The sequence below is a fragment of the Malus sylvestris genome, chromosome 4, assembly GCF_916048215.2.
Source record: "Malus sylvestris chromosome 4, drMalSylv7.2, whole genome shotgun sequence".
Lineage (NCBI taxonomy): Eukaryota > Viridiplantae > Streptophyta > Magnoliopsida > Rosales > Rosaceae > Malus > Malus sylvestris.
Genome location: NC_062263.1, coordinates 6,224,158 through 6,240,572, shown reverse-complemented (window position 1 = coordinate 6,240,572; position 16,415 = coordinate 6,224,158). Strand labels below are relative to the sequence as shown.

General features: G+C 36.1%; 1 pseudogene; it reads right to left on the bottom strand.

The window, feature by feature from the left end:
• Positions 1-228: 228 nt before the first annotated feature.
• LOC126618767 (uncharacterized) lies at positions 229-3,464 on the bottom strand (annotated as a pseudogene).
• Positions 3,465-16,415: the final 12,951 nt, after the last annotated feature.

Genomic DNA, 16,415 nt, shown 5'->3' with positions numbered 1-16,415 from the left:
CGCAAAGAGGCTTTGCGCGACGCATGCCCTTACGTCACACAAAGCTGCTTTGAACGACGCACGTCCTGCATCGTGCAAAGCCACTTTGCGCTACGTACGGTGTGTCGCGCAAAGCCTCTTTGAGTGACGCACCGTACGTCGCACAAGAGACCCCTTTTTTTGTTTTGGTCAAAAATTTTTTTTTTTAATTTTTAATAATATTGTAATTAAATTATAAACAATAATTAATTAACCAAAGAAAATTATTTAATTATAAAATATATGAAAATATACATACAAGATGTCTGAACAAAAAAAGAAAAAACTACAAGTAATTGTCTAAGTGGAATGGCTACTGGGTATTGGCAGAGTGAAATGGCTCAAAGGTTGAAGATGTAGCAAGATTAGGTATTGGTAGCGAGATTTGGAGGTCGGACATCTGTATGGCTCGTACAAGATCTCTCATGTGCCCGGCATAGGCCTTCATCTCCTCAACCTGCTCGCCATGGACCGCAAGCTAACCCCTTAGGGTTGTCACTTCTTCCTTCAAAGGAACAGGTCTTATAATGAGGCAAAACCAAATTGTATAATAGACTGAAATGAAACTGTGGCGGGAGCAACACCATTGTATGTTAGCAAATAGAAACATGAATAGCAGCATACTTAAGTGTAAAAAAACGAGAAAATAATTAAGGATCAGATAAGTTTGAGCGGTTACTATACTTTGCATATTTTAACATGAATAAACCAGTGTTGTTAATCAAGATAATCAACAGCAAAGACAAACCTCAAAGGATTGTCTTCTCCAATTCTGCCTCTAACATTATCCTTACTCTCTCCATGCCTAGTAAGTAATATTGGGCGAGGCATGAGGTGTGTATTCACCTACAACAATGTACCAGAAATATATGAATACATGACCAAAGTATGAAGAGACAAAACGACCAAAAAGGAGCCAAAGGAGCGCAAAAGAGGCGAATGGGGTGGGGAGGGCGTTTGGGGCTTGGGGATAATCAAATTATCGCAGTTTTTTATGTTGAGATTCCACTGTAAGATTTTGGTATGGTAATTACAAGTGCAATTTAAAAGAGGAACCTTTTACTAAGATGGTTAACTGTAATTTCATCAAGTGCAGATATAGATATATTCACCAAACAAGACATGTAATTAAAACTAGACAAAAACGACTAACAATGAAGATAAATGCATGAATTCAAACCATTTAGAAACAAACTATAACTCAAGGTTCTGTGAGAAAACTAGCTTATTTAACTCGAACCATAACCATTTCATACTCCTACTAACTCAGCATATCAAAGCTCGAAATTAAGTCCATAAATAATGAACCAATGTAAATGTCTTGACCTTTTCCCTGACCAATCTGTGCTTGATATTCATGTGCTTGGTTCCTGAAGACCTCTTGTTGTTCTTAGAATAGAAAACTGTAGCAGTATTGTAAAAAAGAATCTGTAATGGCCTTTTAATGATATCTGATATCTAGAACCCTCATTCCTTCTCTAAATTTTCCTACCCATACAGTGCAGATATCATTGTACTATGCTCACGATTTTTTGACTATTAACACAATCTTCTTGAAGCAATGATAACCCACACATAATCAACCTAACATAATCCAGGACAGAAATTATAAATACAAACCAAATTCCCCTGTATCCATCATGACAGCTATTTCAGTTAGCTTTTGGATCTCAAGAAACTGAAAACCAGATATTACTCTTCTTATGAGAAATATCAGTGTCTCAGGTCAGATGATGATGATGCTGTAACAACTCTAAGTAGTTTTCGATACTTTGATATCTGCAAGTTTTGTTAATAGTAAGCACATTAGGTGAAAATGAAAATGAAAACAAGGAAAGTGAAAACTTTCCTTGTTGCAAATCACTTTACGCAACATGTCACCCGTTTGCAACGTTTTTTCATGCTATGACCAAGACTGGACTTCAAGTTAGCGAGTCTTAAACCAGTCCGAAACTGCACTAAACCTTTAGGAACAACCTATCAGGAAAACTAAAATTTTGAACAAGATTTAGAATCAGTTCTGCTTCAGGCTACACGATTATATCACATATTGTCCAGTGGTAGTACATTTAAGAAAGTCAACTAAGCAAATAACAGCCTGTAGCTAAACGTTTCATATCTTTGATCAGTGATCCCTATGCAAGCTCATTTATAGCATTTAAAAATGATCTGGTCAAGAAAAGTATACAAATTAGCTAATGATTTTGTAGATACCTAAGCAACGTTGTTAAATTCAGGTAAAGGATCCCATTATTATATGTTGCTTTGACAAGTTCATCGAAAGTGTAGCCATATAGTACGTCACTCTTCTCCAGTTGTTTGTTCAGACCTTCCGCATAGTTTCGATGATGGCCTCCCCAATGAACTTCCAATGTTCTCTGACTCATATACGGCTCCAAAGCATCCTGAAAACAAAAACATTACATTTCAGTCAAGGAAGATCATATGCATATTGCAAGCATAATATAATTACATGTATGTATCATCACGTGACAAGAATAAGCAGCTCGAAACAGAATAGTAATCTCTACACAATAAGATTTACAACACGAGATGAATAACTGCCACAACTGAGGGCTTTCATAGAATCAAATGCTACACCACACGAACTTCAGAAACCAAACAATAAAATTACTAAAGTATCTTGCAAATCCAATCAGGTAATAAGAAACTGCAAAACTTCTCTTAGTGCACCTAATGTGACACTGGAAGCTGACTTGGCCAACCCAATTTCATGTCCTTAAAATTGGTTTAAGGAGAAACTAGTTTACTTACAAGATTATAAGGAGGCTTCTTCAATCCATAGTAAGCACAAACTAACCCCAACTTTTGGCCTTGAACGGCTACAATGATTCCAGTCTCTTAAACTGTAACGACAACTATTAACATACATAGAGAGAAATTCTTAAACCTGAAATTTAGCCCATTTCCTAATAATTTATCCCAAATAAAAACCTGATTCAATCCCCATTTCAAAATTAAAACCCTAATTCCCATTCACAATTTTTTAAACCTTGAAATCCATCCCATGCCCTAGTAATTTATCCCAAATTAAAACCCTAAATTCTAAAATTCATCTCAATTCACAATCAAAATCCTTAATTTCACAATTCCATAATTTGTAATTAGACTTACTTTCAAGGAGAGAGACGAGCACGACGAAGGGGGTGGTGGCTGCCCGTCGTTTGGAACGAGAGGGAGAGAGACAACCGACAGTGGGTTCGAGATTAGGGCAATTTGGGGTTCAAGATTTGGGGTTCGAGCGTGATGAGCGAAGAGGAGGAAGCCTACGGGAGAGAGGGTGTGATGAGCGAAGAGGAGGAAGGCTACGGAAGAGAGAGACCAAGTGAGAGAGAGAGAAAAAGGGTCTGGGAAGAAGAGGAGGGCGTGAAGAGCGAAGGGGTCTGGGAAGATTTTGTCCAAAATTATCAAAACTGGCGCTTATTTTTTACACTTGCGCCAAAATATTCAAAATTGGCGCGACGTAGGTATACCATTCGATGTCGCGCAAAGTGTTTTTGCGCGAGCATAAAGGCGTCCCACAAGGTATTTTTTCTTTAAAAAAAATTATTATAAAATTTATTAAAAATGTGACTATACTCACTTTAAATTTACTTATTTTTACATAAAACCCATAATAATATATTTTACTAACAAAAACCAGACTAATAAATTGGTAGCTACTTAATAAATATACATATCATTCAATTTCTTAAGTATTATATGTAAAAAATAAATAAATTTAAATCTACTTAATAAATATATATACTATTGAACTTGATGCGATACCGCATTTTACGAAACTAATTTCAACGATCTAACCGTCAAATTTGTTTGTATATATTTCGAGATCGCATACACCAAAAATGGCCAAAAACAAACCTTCAGAGATCAAGTAACAGGACAAAACTTTTCGACGGCTATAAACGAAAAAATCACGATTTAACAGTTATTTTAACAACGATTTTGATGATTTTTTACAACTACACTCCTGGATCCAATATGAATACAAGGAACTAATTCGATCGTCAATTTAAAACATTTACACAAGTGGATACTACAAAATCTTATGTTATACTTAATGAAAGTATAAATAAAATATAAGTGTTAGGGAATCTATTGTTTTAATGGGATACGCATTGTACAAAACTAGTTTCAACAATCCAATTGTCAAACTTGTTTGTATATGCTTCAAAATCGCATACGCCAAAAATGGAAAAAAAAACAAACCTTCAAAGATCAAGTAACGGGACAAAACTTTTCGACGGTTATAAACGAAAAAAATCACGATTTAACGGTTATTTTAACTCCGATTTTGATGATTTTTTACAGCTACACTCTTGGATCCTATATGAATACAAGGAATCGGTTCGATCACCCATTTAAAACATTTACACAAATGGATACCACAAAATCTTATGTTATACTTGATGAAAGTATAAATAAAATATAAGTGTTAGAGAATCTATCGTTTTAATGGGATACGCATTGTACGAAACTAGTTTCAACGATCCAACCGTCAAATTTGTTTGTATATGCTTCAAGATCGCATACACCAAAAATGGAAAAAAACAAACTTTCAGAGATCAGGTAACAGGACAAAACTTTTCGACGGTTATAAACGAAAAAATCAAGATTTAATGGTTATTTTAACTCCGATTTTGATGATTTTTTACAACCACACTCATGGATCCTATATGAATAGAAGGAATTGATTCGATCGTCAATTTAAAACATTTACACAAGTGGATACCACAAAATCTTATGTTATACTTGATAAAAGTATAAATAAAATTAAGTGTTAGGGAATCTATTGTTTTAATAGGATACGCATTGTACAAAACTAGTTTCAATGATCCAACCGTCAAATTATTTGTATATGCTTCAAGATCGCATATGCCAAAAATGGAAAAAAAACAAATCTTCAAAGATCAAGTAACAGGAGAAAACGTTTCGACGATTATAAACGAAAAAATCACGATTTAGCGGTTATTTTAACTCCGATTTTGATTATTTTTAACAGCTACACTCCTAGATCATATATGAATACAAGGAATTGGGTCGATCGTCAATTTAAAACATTTACGCAAGTGGATACCACAAAATCTTATGTTATACTTGATAAAAGTATAAATAAAATATAAGTGTTAGAGAATCTATCGTTTTAATGGGATACGCATTGTACGAAACTAGTTTCAACGATCCCACCGTCAAATTTGTTTGTATATGCTTCGAGATCGCATATGCAAAAAATGGCAAAAACAAACCTTCATAGATTAGGTAATGGGACAAAACTTTTCGACGGTTATAAACGAAAAAATCAAGATTTAACAGTTACTTTAACTCCGATTTTGATGATTTTTTACAACTACACTCCTAGTTCCTATATGAATACAAGGAATTGATTCGATCGTCAATTTAAAACATTTACATAAGTGGATACCACAAAATCTTATGTTATACTTGATGAAAGTATAAATAAAATATAAGTGTTAGGGAATCTATTGTTTTAATGGGATACACATCGTACAAAACCAGTGTCAACGATCCAATCATCAAACTTATTTGTATATGCTTTGAGATCGCATATGCCAAAAATGGCAAAAAATAAACCTTCAGAGATCAAGTAACGAGACAAACTTTTCGACGGTTATAAAAGAAAAATCACGAGTTAACGGTTATTTTAACTTCGATTTTGATGATTTTTTACAGCTACACTCTTGGATCCTATATGAATACAAGGAATTAGTTCGATCGTCAATTTAAAACATTTACACAAGTGGATACCGCAAAATCGTATGGTATACTTGATGAAAGTATAAATAAAATATAAGTGTTAGAGAATATATCGTTTTAATGGGATACGCATTGTACGACTAGTTTTAACGATCCAACCGTCAAATTTGTTTGTATATACTTCGAGATCACATACGCAAAAAATGACAGAAAATAAAACTTCAGAGATCAGGTAACGGGACAAAATTTTTTGACGGTTATAAACGAAAAAATCACGATTTAACGGTTATTTTAACTCTGATTTTGATGATTTTTTACAGCTACACTCCTGGATCCTATATGAATACAAGGAATTGGTTTGATCATCAATTTAAAACATTTACACAAATGGATACCACAAAATCTTATGTTATACTTGATGAAAGTATAAATAAAATGTAAGTGTTAGAGAATCTATCGTTTTAATGGGATACACATTGTACGAAACTAGTTTCAATGATCCAACCATCAAATTTGTTTGTATATGCTTTGAGATTGCATACGCTAAAAATGGCAAAAAAAACCTTCAGAGATCAGGTAACGGGACAAAACTTTTCGATGGTTATAAACGAAAAAAATCAAGATTTAACGGTTATTTTAACTCCGATTTTGATGATTTTTTACAACTACACTCCTAGATCCCATATGAATACAAGGAACTGATTTGATCGTCAATTTAAAACATTTACACAAGGGGATATCACAAAATCTTATGTTATACTTGATGAAAGTATAAATAAAATATAAGTGTTACGGAATCTATTGTTTTAATGGGATACACATTGTACAAAAATAGTTTCAACGATCCAACCATTAAACTTGTTTGTATATGCTTTGAGATCGTATACGCCAAAAATGGTAAAAAACAAACCTTTAGAGATCAAGTAAAGGGACAAAACTTTTCGACAGTTATAAAAGAAAAAATCACGAGTTAACGGTTATTTTAACTTCGATTTTGATGATTTTTTACAGCTACACTCTTGGATCCTATATGAATACAAGGAACTAATTCGATCGTCAATTTAAAATATTTACACAAGTGGCTACCACAAAAGAAAAAGGCAATGCAAGAACCCCAAAAGAAAAGCAAAAGGAAAAAAAAAAACAAAAACTTTGCGCGACGGAGGTACACATGCGTTGCGCAAAGTTTTTTTTTTATATTTTTTATTTTCCTATGTTCCACAGTTTTAACTTCTTGTATACCTCTTCCACTCCTGCCTTAAAATTATTGTTTAAGGACCTATATGATGAGACCACGTATTCAAAATCGTAAAAGGTAGAGACTACACCTAAAATTATTGCTAACCACGTAATAGAATAGTGGTTTCACAAAGCTATAAACTGGCTTCTTCTCTAAATCTCTAACATTCTAGTTTCCTCCTCCCAATTTGGTGAGAAATGAAATCATTTTTTAGCACACATCAATCTATCCCTAAATTAGATCAAGTTAACTGAGCAGCTTACAGTTTCTTAGCTTTTGTTTCCCTAAACCTATCAAAATCCTTCATACTCCTAGTCATTCATTCTACTCATTCAATTGTTCAAAACCAAAACTCAACTTCTTAAAAATAAGCATTGACAAAGATAATTAAAGAAAAACATAAATACACAAAAATAAAAAAAATCCAAACATACATGTAATCAATAAATAGTTAATTAATTAATCAAATAAATACAATTCCTGAAGGTGAAGATGGTGAAGGTTGAGAGAGATGGAGAGTCTGAAAGAGAGAGGTTAAGTGTGAAGAAAAAGGCCCTTGTGTGTGGTTATTTTAGAAAAAAAAGTCGTCGACTTTGCGCGACACCACATACGTTGCGCAAAACAGCTTTGTGCGATGTAGGTTTAATTACGTCGCGCAAAGTTGTTTTGCACGACGTAGGTGCACTTGCGTCACATAAAGTTGGGATGGTTTGGCGCCAAAATTTTGTGCAACACATAAAACGTCGCGCAAACAGCATTTGCATGACGCAAGCCTTCGTCGTGCAAAGTCTGTTTGCGCGACGTTTTGTGTTTAGCGTCACGCAAACATACTTTGCGCGACAAAATTTGCTGCGTCGCGCAAACATATTTTTGTACTAGTGTGTGTTCCAAGGCTCAAGGGGAGTCCAATAGTGGTGGAGATCGAAGGAAATCGTTTCCAAAATGGCGGATTGAAGACAAGGAACCCTTGCACCCACTGGTGCGAGTTTCACCAAATTCAACCCAATTTTCATCCACTCTTGAATGAATATCGAAGGAGAAGGAGTGTGGTGGTGATTTCAGGTGAAGATTGGCGAAAATAGGGGGTCTGTTCCCTTTTTTTTTTTTCTTCTTCTTCTTCTCCTTTTCTCTCGCCACTCCCGTGGCTTTTTTTTTTTTTCCTTCTTTCTTTCAGCCACTCCTGTGGTTTTTTCTTCTCTTTTCATTCATTTTCTTTTAGCAACAACTTCAAACGTCCGTAACTATACCGTTATAATCCGGACTCGTAAACGGCTTTCGCCTATGCATTTGTGATCTCGATATCAACAATATAAATTGTGACCTCAAATGGTCTACGGATTTTAAATAATTAATTTCTCGAAAAATAATATAAAATCTCTATAATACCAATACGTAGATTATAATAATGAAATCCAGGAATGAGATTTCACATTCTTCCCCCCTTAAAAAAATTTCGTCCTCGAAATTTTAGTATCAATTCCATATCCACCAATGCCACAATTCAACCGAATGACAATTTCGAAATGGCATTTACTCTTTAATTATAATCAAATTTAATTAACATCAAGCTCGACAACATTGAATCACAACTCACAAATACAATTATCATCGTCTCAGCATAACTTCACCACCAATCTTTGCACAATCACAAAGAATGGCACTACTAACAAGAATTCATCAATATACTCATAATTCTGGCAACCATACCAACCAATTTTTGTAATTACAAGCATTTCCCATTATTCCATTTAAGGTGAATAAGATCATAACCTCAGTCTACGAGTTTATTCAACTCAAAACAAATAAATTAACTGATAGATCATCATGATTCTCACCCGTATACTCAGATTCCCAGCAACATTTATTAGCATAATAAATATTAGAAATTCTAGCCATACACTTTGACAAAATATTTATCAAACATCAAGCCGCAGTCTTCATAACTTAAAATAATTACTAAATTATCAAATCACATTTACTATTGGTTAGACATATACTAACATAATAATTACAATCATTGGTAAACCATCCACCATCATTGGCTATACATAGTCGTAACTACGATTCTTTCTCAAAATTTCTAGCCACATTCCCTTGCAAAATAATATCCACCTTAAGCCATAAGTCTTGTTGGCTAAATGAATATTAAAATTTCAACCAACGATTAAAATTGACAAATCAAGTTCCAAAATTATTGGAATTTCCAATCACATCACTAGGTAATGGAAAGAAGAATACCAAGTGATCACAAATGAGCCGAATTATGAGTCATTGATCAAATTTGACTCAAATTATTTCCATATCATCTGTTATATGGTTACTTTTGCTCAAAAACAAATTTTGACATTCCTTTACTATTGTTTTTAGAGCATACCTACGTCATATTTTACTACACAAGGAATGAGATCATAGGTATCAATGTGAAAGTTGTGAAAACAATCTTTGAATCAAGAATAGCTATCATGGCAGCAGTTATTTTCTTTCTTACAAATGAAGGGTTAAACTTTAGTCAACATGTCACATTCAACCAATTTGTTTTGAATCAAGGTTATAACGGTGAGACGAGCATCGATATTAAGATCATTTATTGGCTAAGTTGTGCAACAACAATTTTTATAAACTTTCACATACTCCAACACAATGAATAAGATAGTAATAATTTAGCCAATTTGTTCCCAATTTCTCATCAAAACAGATTATGCAACCAGTTCATGTATCAATTTAAAGATAGTCTCAGTCATAGAACTAACTTATCTCACATTGACAAAGTCACATGCCAAATCTCAAAGCCATGACTAACGTGGCTAACAAAATATCAGAATTTCATACCATAATGCGTTAATGGTAAACCAACCAATCAAGTTTATAATTATCAACCTTTCCCGTCAATTCTTTTCATCAAATGAAGAAACTCAGTTGGGAAAGCATTTATATTAAATGAATTCAAAAATTTCATTCCATAATTTCATTCATATTCACCCACCATTCTCATTATAATGGCAAACCGTAATCATAGTTTATAATTTCATTCCCTTTCAACAAATCACCATATCTTCCTTAAATATTAACATTTCCAACGACTTTTATCGTTGGCCAAAACACTTTTATAATGGAAAGTCGTAAATAACCGTTTACGACGCTCTTTGTGCACAGCAAAAGACCAATTTTGTTGTAGTGTCATGAAATGAAAACCCAATTAATAGAGTGATCAAAAGTCACCAAAAACTAATCCAATGGTAATATAAAAGCATACTTTCAGAAATCAACAAAAATCCAAGTAGCACTCACCAACTTAATTTTCGATTGTCGGAACGGATGAAGTGATGGCGATCAAAGGACATAAATTAACAACGAATGTGTGAGAAGTAAATAAGGGGGTGGGGATAGTAACACCCCAAAAATTTGGCCTCCTTGAGTGAAGTGCACCATATCTCATTTAATATAATTAATTAAAAACTAACTATAGTCAAGTCAAATGACACATGTCAAAGCTATTAGATGGGTGATGAGCATACCCTATAGTTAAGGGTGGTGAACAAAAATGTTTCCTAATATTATATCTGAAGAATTCTCATTCAATCCAAAATCCTAATCCAATTCTTCACCTTCACAACAATCGAGTTGCTACGTGGCATCTCTGCTGAGAGATGCATTACGTATGCTAAGGTGGCAGTTTCAAAATCAATCATGCGATGCCACATGAAAATATTTAAAAGTGTGGTCGATTTAAAGGATGCATTAAAGAGCGAAACCTCTAGTACTTCCGTTTCCATTATTCAAATAAGGAAGCATTTCTAACAATATTAGATGGAGGATAGAACTACCCCAAATATGAGTATATATTTTGAATTGGAGTTGTTATCGGGACTCCAAATATCTCATTGTATACTTCAAAATTTTGTATATTTAAAATGAAAAAATTGATAGTAGGACTGCACAATAAGATTTTTGAAATGTTAATAATAACACCTGTTGATGCACAAAATCAGTGAGGATTTTGGTACAATAGAAAGTGTTAAGTTAATGACCTTCGCTAGATTGCTCCGGTCACTAATGTGAATATGTATGTAAACGGATAGGGACAGGGAAGCAAACACAAGATGTACGTGGTTCACCCAGATTGGCTACGTCCACGGAGTAAAGGAGTTCTCATTAGTTGTGAAGGGTTTACACAAGTACATAGGTTCAAGCTCTCCTTTAGTGAGTACTAGTGAATGATTTAGTACAAATGACATTAGGAAATATTGTGAGAGAATGATTTCTATTTATAGAAGAGAGTTTATAGTTTCATTCTGACATTTACACGTATCGTGTTGTGATTGGCTTCAGATGTTGACACGGGTCACGTTATGATTGGCTTCTGATGTCGACACGTATCGCGTTATGACTGGCCTTCTGGTTGTAGAGAAACTCTTCTAGGTCCTTGACAGTATAACGTTGACCGGTGCTCAGTAGTTTCGAGATTGGTCAAGTATGGTACAAACAGTGCTCCCCTAAGTTCCCGAGTGAGGGAAGTTCATCGGTTAGGGACTTGCAAGATCCAAGCCATTGAGTAATCACGAAACTTCTAAGTACCGAAGTGTGGTATCATTTTCACTTGCCTTATCTGTCTCATATGTAGATGTGGCATCTTCTCTGGAAGTACTTTTCCTCCATCCATGGGTTGTATCTTTAACCGATGAAGATGCATAAGGTAATGTATCAATTTCACTTGAAGCTTACTTATAGTTTCAGGATTGGTCAAGTGTGATACAACCCCTATAGTAGGAGTCCCCCAAGTTGTCGAGCTAGGAGATTTGCCGAATGAGGTAATAGACAAGGTAAGCAATCAGACTTCCAAGCAAGCAACCTGGATCGGAGGTTTGACTTCGGCTTCCGGTTGATTGTTCTTCTTCTCCTTGTGTCATAAATACCAACAAGGGTAAGGAGAAGCAAATGGAGAAGAGATGATATGAGATACTTTTGCTTTTGAAGAAGTAACTTTCCACAGGCTTATTCTTAAACTGGGCTGGAGGGTTTTCTGGTTTCCTCCAGAGTATAAGGCCGACTCAAGAATTTGAGAGTCAAAACAAGTCTATCAAATCTAGAGTACGATCGACCCTGATGATAAGGGATACTTTTGCTGTTGACACAGTAGTGGATGTATCGGCACGTGTTCTGTTACGTTTATCTCCACATGCTTCCTTGTATCCTTCTCACTTGCCCTATCAGTTCCTCAGGCAAATGCGGTATCTTCTCTGGAAGCATAAGATGTTGAAGATGAGTACTCGAGAGCAATGCCAGGTAAGTAATCAGGCAAGGGGTTCCAGGCAGTCAGTTCCTGACTGGAAGCTTGATTCTAAGTGCTGACTGATTGCTCTTTTCTCCTTATCTTGTAGGTAAGAACAAGGCCAAAGCAAAAGACAGGGAAAAGCATGATATGGTATACTCTTTCTTTTAACCCTAATGATATGAGATACTCTTGCTATGGTGTGGCTTGTTTGCAGAGGTATTATCGGGGGGAAAAGAAGTTGAGTATTTCGAGAGACTGCTGAAAGTGTCCTTTCGGATGTGAAGAAAAGTTGAGCATTTTTTTTATTTGCAGGTCTGCCTGGCTGTGGAGGATGAAGGTCGACATATATAGGAATTGTCCCAATAACGAGTGGTAATGTTGTTCCTTTACCCTTCTCGGTCATAGTAATGTAGTGGGAGCTGCAAGATTCACTTGTTTTAACTTTGTCAGAGCACTTTGAAAAAATGGTCTGTGGTATCTGGAAAGCTGATGTTACGTGTGAAGATTGCAGATAAGCTTTATCCAAGGAAATCTAGCTCTCGAAGTTCGGAGAGCGGTGCCTCTTCGGTTTTCGAACAAGCAATCCTGTCGGGGATCTGGCTCTCAAGATTCAGATAACGGTGTTTCTTCAATTTTCGAGAAAGCAATCCTGTTGGGAGTCTGGCTCTTGAGATTTGGAGAGCGATGCCTCTTTGATTTTTTAGCAAGTAATCCTGTTGGGAGTTTGGCTCTCGAGATTCGAAGAGCAGTGCCTCTTCGATTTTTGAGCAAGTAATCTTGTTAGGAGTCTGGCTCTCGAAATTCGGAGAGTGTGCCTCTTCGATTTTTGAGCAAGCAATCTTGTTGGGAGTGTTTTCTCAAATGTGAGTAAAGGTTGGGCATTTTTGCCAGTCTGCCTTGCCATGGAGCACGGAGGTTGACACACATATGGGCTTTCTAGTTATCAAGTAGTGGTGTGTTTCTTTACCCTTGTGGGTAATAGTAGGGTAGCTGGACCTTCAAAATTTATGTGTCTAAACTTTGTCAAAGATCTTTGGCAAAGTTATCAGTGGTACCTGAGGAGCTGATGTTGCGTGTGAGGATTGTCGACATATTTTACTCAGGAAAATCTGCTTCTCGAAATACGAAGAGTGGTGCCTCTTCGATTTTTGAACCAATGGCCCTGTTGCGCTTTCTTTTATAGGGCACCAATTGTGTGCAAGAAGTACGTTCATAGAGTTATTGGTTGTAGGAATTTTCTCCTTATTTTTGTACTTCAAAGATTTATTGCACCTCATTTCTCCTTCATTATTTCTGAGAATGTATGGCCCATCCGACCGTCATTTTGACTTCAACTTTGGTGAAGAGGCAGTCATGCCCTCTCAAGACAATATATGGCGCTCATCCTTCTTATCCCCTACTAGTCCAATTACTGTTGGGGATTCTGTGATAAAGAATGATATGACAGCTGTGGTGGTGGCTAGGAACCTTCTCACATCCAAAGATAACAGACTACTTTCCAAATGGTCTGATGAGTTGGCTGTTAAGGATTCTTTGGCTCTCAATGTTCAGTGTGCAGGTTCTATTTATAATATGGCCCAACACCTATTTGCTCGAACCCGCCAAGTTGAATCATTGGCGGCTGAAGTGATAAGTCTCAAACAAGAGATCAGAGGGCTCAAGCATGAGAATAAACAGTTGCACAGACTCGCACATGACTACGTTACAAACATGAAGAGGAACCTTGACCAGTTGTAGGAATCTGATGGTCAGATTTTACTTGATCATCAGAGGTTTGTGGGTTTGTTCCAAAGGCATTTATTGCCTTCGTCTTCTGGGGCTGTACCGCGTAATGAAGTTCCAAATGATCAACCTTCAGTGCCTTCTCCTTTTGGGGTTCTGCCCAGTACTAAGGCTTCGAATAATCACCCTTCGGTGCCTTCTCTTTTTGGGACTCTGTCGATTGCTGAGACTTCTCCAGAGCAACCTTTGTGAATGCTCCCTCTTGTTTGTTTATTTTGATTTATGTATATGTACATATTTGTAACTTAGCGGAGGTATCAATAAACAAGCTTTACTTCATTTCAATGTATTATGCTAAATACACCAAGGCCTTCTTCACTAAATTCTTTGAATTTTTTGTTTTGTTGAAGCTTGTATGTTGAAGCTTTATGAGTGAAGCATGTATGTTGAGGTAGTGCTCCCTTAATTTCCCGAGTGAGGAAAACTTCTCGGTTGGAGACTTGAAAAATCCAAGTCACTGAGTGGTCGTGAGACTTCCGAGTATCAAGGTGCAGTAGCATATGGTAGGAGTCCCCCAAGTCTCCGGTCGAGTGAGTTGACAAATGAGGCATTTCCTTTCTAAGTGGTAGCCCAAAACTCCTCATTCATATATATTTGTTATGAAAGTTGTTAGGCCCAAAGAAGAGGAGGCCTAGGCAATTTTTTTTTCGAATTTTCGAATTTTTGAATTTCCGAAAATATATATATATATATATTAAGCTTTGTAGGTGAAGATTTGGTGTTAAAGTTTTGTAGGTGAAGCTTTGAGGTTGAAGTTTTGTTGGGTACCATGAATTGATTTTGCTTCATACTATCTTGATCAAGATAGTGTAAAGCTTTTGTAGGTGAAGCTTTTGTGGTGGGTGAAGCTTTTGTGGGTGAAGCTTTTGTTGGTGAAGCTTTTGTAGGTGAAGCTTTTGTGTTAAAGCTTTGTAGGTGAAGCTTTTGTGGTGGGTGAAGCTTTTGTAGGTGAAGCTTTTGTAGGTGAAGCTTTTGTGTTGAAGCTTTGTAGGTGAAACTTTTGTGGTGGGTGAAGCTTTTGTGGGTGAAGCTTTTGTTGGTGAAGCTTTTGTAGGTGAAGCTTTTGTGTTGAAGCTTTGTAGGTGAAGCTTTTGTGGTGGGTGAAGCTTTTGTGGGTGAAGCTTTTGTGGGTGAAGTTTTTGTGGGTGAAGTTTTTGTGAGTGAAGCTTTTGTGGGTGAAGATTTTGTAGGTGAAGTTTTTGTAGGTGAAGCTTTTGTTGATGAAGCTTTTGTAGGTGAAGCTTTTGTTGGTGAAGCTTTTGTGGGTGAAGCTTTTGTGGTGGGTGAAGCTTTGTAGGTGAAGCTTTGGAGTTGAAGCTTTGTAGGTGAAGCTTTTGTGTTGAAACTTTTGTAGGTGAAGCTTTGGAGTTGAAGCTTTGTAGGTGAATCTTTGGAGTTGAAGCTTTTTGTTGGGTACCATGAATTGATTTTGCTTCACACTATCTTGATCAAGATAGAATAAAGCTTTTGAGAATTTGTAGTTGTCCTCCATTGATGAAGCTTTGTTGAATTTCCCAATTTTTTTTTTGGAAAACTAGAAATTTGAAAATGTGAGAGAGACAACATATACAAATTTTGCTTCTGCACTGTTGAGCAAGAGATTGTGATGCAAGCCTCACCTTGTAGTAGTCGAAGGTTTGGACGAACCATATAAATTGAATTTGTTTTGAACAGTCTTGATCAAGAGTGTGTGAAGTTTTCTACGAGTTATAGTTGCCCTCCTTTGATGAAGTTTTTGTTGCCATCATAAATTGGTTTTGCTTCACACTGTCTTGATCAAGAATGTGTGAAGCTTTTGAGAATTGTGGTTGCCTTCCATTGATGAAGCTCTTGTTGGCACTATAAATTGGTTTTGTTTCACACTGTCTTGATCAATAGTGTGTGAAGATTTTGAGAATTGTGGTTACCCTCCATTGATGAAGCTCTTGTTAGCACCATAAATTGGTTTTGCTTCACACTGTCTTGATTAAGAGTGTGTGTGAAGCTTTTGAGACTTGTGGTTACCCTCCATTGATGAAGCTCTTGTTGGCACCATAAATTGGTTTTGCTTCACATTGTCTTGATCAACAGTGTGTGAAGCTTTTGAGAATTGTGGTTGCCCTCCATTGATGAATCTCTTGTTGGCACCATAAATTGGTTTTGCTTCACATTGTCTTGATCAAGAGTGTGTGAAGCTTTTGAGAATTGTGGTTGAACTCCTTTGATGAAGCTCTTGTTGGCACCATAAATTGGTTTTGCTTCACACTGTCCTGATCAAGAATGTGTGAAGCTTTCTACGAGTTGTAGTGTTTGCATTGTTACAGATGGGAAATGTCTGAAGTAGATGCAAGAGGGCTGAATAGCTTGATCTTCGTATGCCATGCACTG